Source organism: Gekko japonicus, unplaced genomic scaffold, assembly GCF_001447785.1.
Source record: "Gekko japonicus isolate JY-2015 unplaced genomic scaffold, Gekko_japonicus_V1.1 scaffold115, whole genome shotgun sequence".
NCBI lineage: Eukaryota > Metazoa > Chordata > Lepidosauria > Squamata > Gekkonidae > Gekko > Gekko japonicus.
The window spans coordinates 1380483-1390169 of NW_015163095.1; positions in this window are offsets into that span (position 1 = coordinate 1380483).

The following is a 9687-nucleotide window of genomic DNA, read 5'->3' on the forward strand; positions in this document are numbered from 1 at the left end:
GCTGCTGCCCAGCTACAATGCAAATGAAGCAAGAGACAGTCAACATGGCCCAGCAAGGAACACAAGCCAAGTAATCACCTCTAGTAAGGGGATCAAAAGTTGCCCTGTTTGTCCTGACTAGCTACTTTGCCAGACCACTGGAAAGGATTGACAAAGCTAACTCAGGTCCCGGTCAGACGTGCCGGAAAATGCGGGGGGGGGGGGCGGCTATTTGCGCAGTCGCAGTCTGATGCGCTATTATGCGATCAGACATGACGGCGGCTTCCCCGCAGCAAAGAGGACGACGGGGGAGGAAGCCGCGCGCCGGCACGATCACACCAGGAGGCTTTCAAAGGCAGCCCGTGGCAAAGCGTTTGCCACTACCTTCGTTGTGGTAGTTTTTTAATGTGCAGTTTCAGCTGCTTGCCACGGGTTCGCCACAGAAGTGCTACGCCTCCCAGATGTTCCCGTGTGATCGCACCCGGATACTCCGTGCCGTCAGCGGGGGAAATGCTCCGTGTGAACGGGGCCTCAGTAGTGTAAACAACTGTGGTTAAGAAACTAGGAAAAAAAGTTACCAATTTCAGTACCATAGCAAATGGGGAACTGGAGGAATAGGCAGGAAAGGACAACACTTCCCCAATTTCAATGAGGAGAAAGAGTTAAGAGGCACAGAGTTCATACCACGCTTGCTACACTGAGAACACAGCTATGTAGGAAAAAGCATGGAAGCCACATGTAAATTGTCACATGGGACAATGACACACATATAGTTATTCACATATGAGAAGCCATGAGCGGGCTCATTGAAACATTCTATTCTGCTATGGAAGCTTGCTAAATGCTCTTGGGCCAGTCACCCACTTTCAGCCTAACCTACCTCATAGGGCTGCTGTGAGGATAAAACGGAGGAGAGAACTACCTATAATGGTCTGTCCCCCCACTGGGGAGAAAGGTGGCATAAAAATGAAGTAAGATATTTAAGTTAAATAAATAAATAAAACATGGCAATGGTACACATAGCTCTCCTAATCACAGGAGTGCATTTTGCATAAGAAACATATCAGATACAAAACAGCTCCGCCGAGAGCTGGTCTACACATGTGCCCCATGAGGCAGGTATAACATGAAAGACTTCTAAACCAACAGGATCACTTTACAGTGCAGGTGAGGAAATACCATTTTTAAAACATTCACCTGTGTTAAAAAAAAAAGTAATGCAAACAGAAAATTAGTAGAGACAGGTGAGACTAGTCTTTCTCCCCTGTGCTCGTTTCCTACTTGAACAGAGTTTTTATAGGGAGTACAAACAGGAGGCTGGAGTGACATTTTATTCCAGCACAACTTTTCGTTGATTGCAGCCCGCTTCTTCAGTTACAATAAGTAAATCCTCACTATGCCGTCATTTCATGTCATTTATCCACTCATTTTATTTGAAGAAGTGGGCTCAAATCCACAAAAACCTATACTGGAATATGTTTTCTTGGTCTTTAAGGCGCCACAAGTCTCCTGTTTATGTCCGCTACAATACACGAATCCCTCTGAATTTATACGGGGGGAACATTCACAAACGGCAGTCCGCCCCCCACCCCCATCAAGCAGCGGCGGCGCCTATTCTGCCACCTCAGAAGTCTCTCACCGCAATCTGCTACGCGCGTCGATCAGGCCTCCAGCGAGGCGGCGCTTTCCTAGGCCGAAGGCTGGCAGGAGATCGAGGCGCCTCTTGGCGACGCGACCCCACCCCCACCCCTTCCCTCGAGCTCGATGTTTGCCTCCGTTGCCTGCCTGCCTGCCTGCCTGCCTGCCAGGGACACATGTGGCCGGAGACCGGACAGCTCAATCCTTTGGACAGTTGCTAGTCGGCGTCTCCCCCCACGGGCTCACCGATTTCCGTGACTCCCCTTACCCAGCCGTTCACACACTTCCACACAACCCCCTCCCCCCAAACCTGCAGTTTCCGCCTGGTCTGGTGACATCATTCCCGGAAACCCCTCCATCTTTCAGGCTGTTATTATCATAGAGCTAGAGTAGGGGATGAGGGTAAGAGGGACTCCTTTGTTTCCTGTTGTATGTGGCCTTCCCGTTCGATTGAAGTTTGATGTGGCCGTGGATGCGAACGAGCGGTGACACAAGTTGCACACCGCTTAACCTCTGTGTTCAGTTGAAAGATGGGAGAAGTAACGACTTAACGATGCTGACTTTTGCTGCAGACAGATGGTTGGGGTGGGGGAGGAGGACGCGCGTGGGGGGTTCCATCTATTTTCAACTACTTTTTGCGCTTCCATCTATTTTCAACGTTATGTCGATTTAATGGGATTTAGCCCCATGGGTACTACTTGTGAAAGTAGTTCATGTCACCGTTCTGCCTTTCTGTTGCTTCCAATATAAACAGTTCTGCTATGCACGTTCACTTCATGCATCTGATGAAGTGAGACCTGACTCTTAAGTCTCACCCTCTGTTACATGGACTCTGTTACATGGACAATAGCGCCGGATTACATTAAAGGCTTGTTGTGAAGTGCTGTCTCTCTGTTGTGACCCAGCCCCATCTGCACTGTGAGAATGAGTCTGGACTAATCTGTATGGTTCTCATAAGCAATTCTCAGCCTCAGCTTTCCATCATCCTCCATATGAAGTGATAATTCTGGGCTATATCTGCATTTTTGAAATGCGTTTTTTAATTTTTTTAATGAAAAGCCTCAATTTTCCCCTCCAAGGAAATATTGGCATGGTATTTTTTTTTTAAAAGGAGTCCCATTTGCAGACAAAGGAATCGGAATCCCTGTACTTTTTATGTCTATGGAAGCTGTGTGTTTTTCTACAGGTATACAGCGGAGAGCCTTCCCTGTTCTTCCACATTTTGTATTGAAGACCCTTTCACCATCACCCCTACTAAGACTGAAAGACAGACCACAGCTCTAAATTGAAGGGCAGAACATTTTGAACTAAAGGACATCAAAGTATGTTCAAATAAACCTATCGTGTTGGGTGTGAAAAATTGTGGAAAGGGATCTTTGGAAGACTCAGAAATATGCAAGACCTGAATGGGAAATATGCTCTACTTGTCCTATGTACAGACAGCTAATGTGAACTAAATATGAACTATGTACTGGACCATATTCTCCATATATATCTAATCTGGTTTGTACAACACCACTTTTTTGTTTCAGCACCAGAGAAAAAAGTTTTGCTCAGTTATATTATTATTATGTGTACTTTTTTATATCGCCTTTCTCAGCAACATACAAACTCTAAGCAGTTTACACTGCAGCATTATCTCAGCAGTGGCACACACACACACACACACACACACACACACACACACACACATACAAAGTCTGGATGGCACAGGATGAATCCAGTCACTCGCAACCATTCTCTTTCTGGGCAGATAGACAGGATTCCTTTTCTTGCACCAATCCAAGCATGAGAGTCCATAAAGCTGAACAAGACCACAGTTAAAGAGCCCTTTTTTCTCTTGCCCCTCACCTCATGCCCCTTGCAGGCTCTGGATTCTTCAAAGTACCTAAAAAGAGGGGAGGGTTAAGTATTCAGTAGCTATTTTCCAAATTCCATCATATATATTCCCCTGCCTGTCCTGAATAGTCTCCCCACCCATGCTCATTCTCTGCTACCACTCTCCAAAAACTTAAGGTGAGCTTGGCTGGATGCAGGCATTTGAAAAATATATTGAAGATACCAGGGGGCATAGCACTGTCAAGGGATTCTCCCCTGCCAGATTCCCTCTCTTGTTATTCGCACAGGATCCTCATAATGCAGAAATAAGATTTAAAAAAGAGATCTCAGTAACTATTACCCAGGCTCAAATGTTCCATTCTTCAGCAACCTGATTGAATGAATGGTGGCTGGATAACTCCAGGGATTCTGAATGAAGTGGATTGTTTGGATACATTCCAGTCTGGTTTCAGGCCTGGTTACTTGATTGAAACAGCCTTGGTTGCCCTAGTGTATGACCTACACCAGGATATAGATGGGGGAGTGTGACCCTGTTAATTCTCCTAGGCATCAGCTGCCAGATTATGAAATTTTATAATACAATATGTGAAAAAGAGCAAACTGGGTTTATCTCCACCCACAACCATAGTTCCACCTAAGCTGCGCTGAGGCTGCTGGCACACAACATTTTAGATGCTAGCTCTGAGGTTTCTGCTCCTGCACACAGTTCCCCCCTCCATTGAAAACAATGGAAGATGGGGGCACCTCCTTCTGGGGCTCATAGGATTGGACCCTTTGGTCCAATCTTTTTGAAATTTGGGGGGATTTTTGAGGAGAGGCAGCAGCACCCATGCTGCAAATTTGATGCCCCTAGCTAACCTCCCCCCACAGAGCCTCAAATACCCCCAGATTGATTCTCCATTATAGCCCATGTGGCCAATTGACTATAATGCTCCCCACAGACTACAATGGAGCCGTGGAAAATGATTTTTTTTTTGCACAACCCTGTTGTGCTTTTCAGTATGATTTGTAAGCTGCCTTGAGTCACAGGGAAAAGTGGGATGGGCAGGTTGATAACATTTAAGCAACTTCCTGTTAGTTAGGTTAGGCAGGGTTCTGACAGTGATTGTTCCTCCTCTGTTACACTTGAGCTGTAATGCTGGTTGTCATATTTCACTAAAAAAATAACAAAGTAGACTGCAAGAGCTCCCCCTCCGCCCCCACCCCACCCCCAATGTGCTGGTATGTTTTCTAAGGCTCAGCACAAGGCAACAGTTGGAGGCCAGGTCTAACAATATAGCAGATTCTGATGGGTAGACCTCTTCTCTGGAGGCCAGATCTACTAATATAGTGAAAAGGGGAGGGTAGACCTGTTCTTCAGAGGCCAGGTCTACCAATATAGTGGAAAGGGGTGGGTGAAATTTGATTTGATTCTGTTTTCTCTTATAATGTTTAAATTAGTCTTAAAATATAGTTTAAATGTAATTTAAAAGAATTTATTCTGAGATTTTTACAATGTTATGGAAATAATTGAAAAAAAACTAATTTACGCAATAGTTGAATGTAGACTCGCTCACAACTTTAATGCTACTAGCGTTTTTGTTCACAAGGTATGCTCACAACACTGTGGAGCTTAGAGGGAACATTGCCCACAACATAACAGAAAATAGCCGAAAAACCCTAAATGTAATCAATAATTGTCATCAAAAACAATTGCTTTGGGTGATTCTTTCCCTGGACATCAAAAAGGCATTTGACTCTTTGGAACCTGAATACTTCCATCACTTGTTAAAATACATGGGATCTGGAGAAGGCTTTAAATGTACCATTCACTCCTTATATGTTGATCCCAAAACCAAGGTGAAAGTCAACAACACTTATTCAGAAAGTTTTGCTCCTCAAAGAGGCACTATGCAAGGCTGTCCCTTGTTGCCCATATTGTTTGCTCTTGCACTGGAACCTTTGGCTATGGCAATTCATACAAATTCAAAGATAAAAAGGATACCAATCCAAACTACAGAATTCAAAATCAGTATGTTCGCTGATGAACGCTTCCTATTGGGTTATCTGCAGCACTCATCAGAAGCTGGCAAAAGATGTTAAATGCCTTTTTTATGGGACTCTAAAAAGCTAGGATCAGTTTTCAAACACTGTGCAGTCTGGTAAAAGAAGGTGGCATAGCATATCCAAATTTGATGGCTTATTACAGTGCAGCTCAATTAACAAACTTGATCATGATAACGGCACCAGACTGGCTTTTGATAGAACAAACCTACTCATCTGACAGACTCCTGCAAGAAAGCATTTGGAACACAAATGTAGAAAGACCAGTTTCAATACCTAACAACCATTTCCTACTTACCACTTTGAAGGTCTGGGACAGACATAGAAAAATTCTAGCACCTTCTACATCTCCAATATCTGCTTTCATGGGGCAATCTTGGTTCATACCAGCACTGCAGAATAATTCATTCCCACTTTTAAAAAACAATAATTTAACCAGGTTCAGACATCACAAAAAAAAGGCTTAATCCTAGAAAAAAATGTGTTAGACACTAAAATCAATAACACATTACCGTGGTTCCATTACTTACAACTTGCTCATTTAGTAAGTCTACCCAACATTAAATTAGGTTTATCGAGACTTTTAATGGATTTTGAAGTTATAATAAAAACTCCACTTTTGTCCTATAAAAATTTCCATCTTATATTCAATAATTCTAACATCTTCGATGCAACAAAATCCTCACTCAATCACAATGGCAGTCTATTTGGAGCTCAACATACGTCTAGTCCAAAAGAATGGACATTAGGACACAATTCTTCAAACTGATTTCTAGGTGGTATCTTACGCCACAAAAAATACACCACATGCAGTCATCTGCCTCACCATCTTGTTGGAGAGGCTGTGGGGAGGTTGGCTTGTACTGGCATTGCTGGTTGAGCTGCACACATGTTCAGTCATTTTGGTCTTTGGTCATACAGCATATCTACAACATCAGATTACTATTAGAGGCTGAAATGCTGATTCTAAATTTGTGGCATGACAGCTCCCCACGACTGCTCAACAAAGATTTAATAGTGCTTCTTTGTGTGGCAGCTAGATATACGTTAGCCAGATCTTGGAAAAACAATATGAAATTAACAGTCTCAGACTGGATGGGTAAAGTGTGTGAGTTTTGCACATTAGACAAACTTACTGAATCTGTCTTTTTTGTTGTTGTTTGTTTTTTGTATTTGTGTGTCTGTACCTGGAAGTCATGTCAACCTCTGGTGACTGACCCCTACTGGGGGCCTGGAAGATATTCAGAGAGGTGGCTGAACAAAACCTACCCCTGTCCTCCTGACTTGGTATTCCAGGGAAGTCTCCCATCCAAGTACTAACCAGAATTGACCCTGCTTAGCTTCCAAGATCTGACAAAACTGGGCTTGCCTGGGCTATCCAGATCTGGGCCTGAATCTGTCTTATCAAAGAACACAGGGTTTTTTAACATCAAAATTTGTACCAACCTGCCTCCCTTTTCTAGAATATTTGTCAACCAAAGAAGTATGCTTCGATTTTAGATACTCTAAATACGTTCTATTGAAATGTTGTGTATTAAGGCGTCTAAAATGTAATTGTTCTTCATAATACACTACTGTATTATCACCCATTATAAAGATGTTGTCATTAATCACAGAAATATCTGTATTGCTATATGTATGTATCTGTTTGTGAAAAAAACAAAGTAATAAAATACTTTGAAAAATTCTCCTGGGCATCTCAGCAGCTTTTGATAACATCAATCAAGGTATACCTCTGGATCGCCTTTTAAGACTGGGACTGGGATGGACCACTTTGGAGTGATTTTAGTTCTATGATGAAGGTAGGTCTCAGAGTGTGGTGCAGGAGTACTCCTTGGCCTCTGGCCTATGAGAGGTTCCATCTTGTCCTCCATGTTTTTAAACATCTACATGAGGTCTCTGGGAGGGGTAATCCAGAGGTTTGTGCTGAGTTGCTACCAATATGTGGATAACAATCTGTTCTATCTTGTGCCTCCAGCAGATCCCAGGAGGCTGGGGAAACTGAGAACAAGTGCCTGGAGGCAGTTTTGTGATGGATGAGGACTAACAGCCTGAACATTCTGACAAAACAGAGGTGCTACTGGTGGACGTAAGGTCTGACACAGGAACTGGGATATCTCCAGTCCTGGATGGGGTTGCATTCCCCCTAAAGGAGCAGGTTTGTAGGTTGGGGGTTCTGTTGAACCCACGCCTCCTGTTGGATAAACAGATGGCAACAGTGGGCAGGGATCCCTTTACCAGCTTTGGCTGGTGAGCCAGCTGTGACCATTCTTGGGCACAAAGATCTTGTTGGCACTATGGTAACTGTTGGATATTGTAACTCTGCATGCCAGAGGATCAGGGAGGGAAAGGGTTAAGAAATGCTCTCACTCAGGTACACATGGTACTTGGCTGCACCCTCTCCTCGGTTAGATGTTGAGCCTCTTTGGCCATTGCTTGCCTTCTGTTTTATCTTATATAGGGCCTCTCTTATTCTCTCTCTTATCTGGACTTGTAGCTGTAGCAAATTGGTCTTTTTGAAGTTAATCTGGTCACAGTAAGTTTAATGTACCTACATGAATATGTCATGTAAGATGTACTTCAATTTTTGTAAGTAATTTTTTTCTCTTGTTACCATTGGAGTCAGATCATCTTTGTAATTTGTTTGAATTTGTTTGTTTCCCTTAACTGGGAAACGGGGAGGATTGGGGATACTGTGCAAAGCTTCCCTGCTTCCAAGGCAAATGATTTTTTTACATTTAACCCAATAGTAACATATAGATTAGACTACTGCTATGAGCTCTGTGTGGGGCTGCCCTTGAAATTGTCAGGAAGTTATAGTTGCTACAGAATGCTGACACCAGAACATTGACTAGAGTGGGCCATAGGGACCCTATCACTCCAGGTGTGTTCCATCTACACTGGCTCCCAGTTTGCTTCTAGTCCCAAGGTATTGGCCTTTAAAGCGTTACATGGCTTGAAGATAGCATACCTGAAGGACCAGCTTTTCCCATATAAATCAACATGACCACTCCAGTCATCTTTAGAAGCCCTGCTTTTGGTGCCCCTGCCATCTATGGCTAAGTATGGCTAGAAAGGGCCCATAAAACAGAGCTGTTCCACCAGGCTTTTGGTTGAGGCAGTGGACACTCAACTAGTTAGTCTCCCTGCATAGAAGCTGTCCAGACCATCTGCCCTGACCATCTGCCCTATGCAGAGTCTTGGTTCTATGAGCTTGGTGTGACTCCAGCTCCCATCAGTCTAGCTCCCAACAGAAACTGCGATATTTTAGTTGTTTAATGGTTTTAGCGGTCTTAAGAACTATCTATACTGTTTTTAGAATTCTCTGTTTATGTACCCTGATGTTACCTGCCCTGAGCCCACTTTGGGAAGGGCGGGATATAAATTTAACTAAGAAATAAAATAAACTTGAGAAAGGCCTTCTAGGTTGTGACACCAAAACTTTGAAACTCCCTCTCCAGGAAGATTCATCTGCTTCCCTCTATCACTGTTGTCCATCATCAGGTGAAGACTTTTGCTTGGTATTTTCTCACTAACTCTTATTAGCCCTCCTCCCTATTTGTGTGTTTTAATGTTTCATTTAAATATTTTAAATACATGTATATGTATTTTGAATTTTTTTTTAGTGTTCGAAATGTTTCATTATTTGTCACCTTGAGAACCCCTGAACTGGGTGGAAAGGCAGCACAGAAATGTTTTAAAAAATAATGTGGAGAACCCTCACCATGCAGAAGCAGCACACATCTCATTTCCTTTGCTGCGGAGAGTTTTGTCCATTTTATTCCAGCTAGCAAAAGTAAAATGACAAGCCTCCTTTTTGTCTTTACCTACTAAGCAAATCCTTCTGAAACCCTAGGGAAAAAGCCTTGTCAATTTCATTACATCCTTATACTAATAGCCAAGTTGCCCCCTCCGTTCCTTATACTAATAGCCAAGTTGCCCCCTCCGTGCGGATATCTATATCTGCACTTCGGGGGCACTTGGGGGGCTGGGGGAGGTTTGTGCACACGTGGGCCAGTCCCCACATGTGCACAAAAATAAAAAAAGTTGAAAAAAATTTCGGGGGAATGTTTAAATCCCCCCGAAAGTGCAAGAGCGTCTCCTGCGCGTGTGCAGGAGACGCTCTGCGACCTACCGGGCTTGCGTGCGGGGAAAGGGAGACAGCCAGACAGGCAGGCAGGGCGGGCG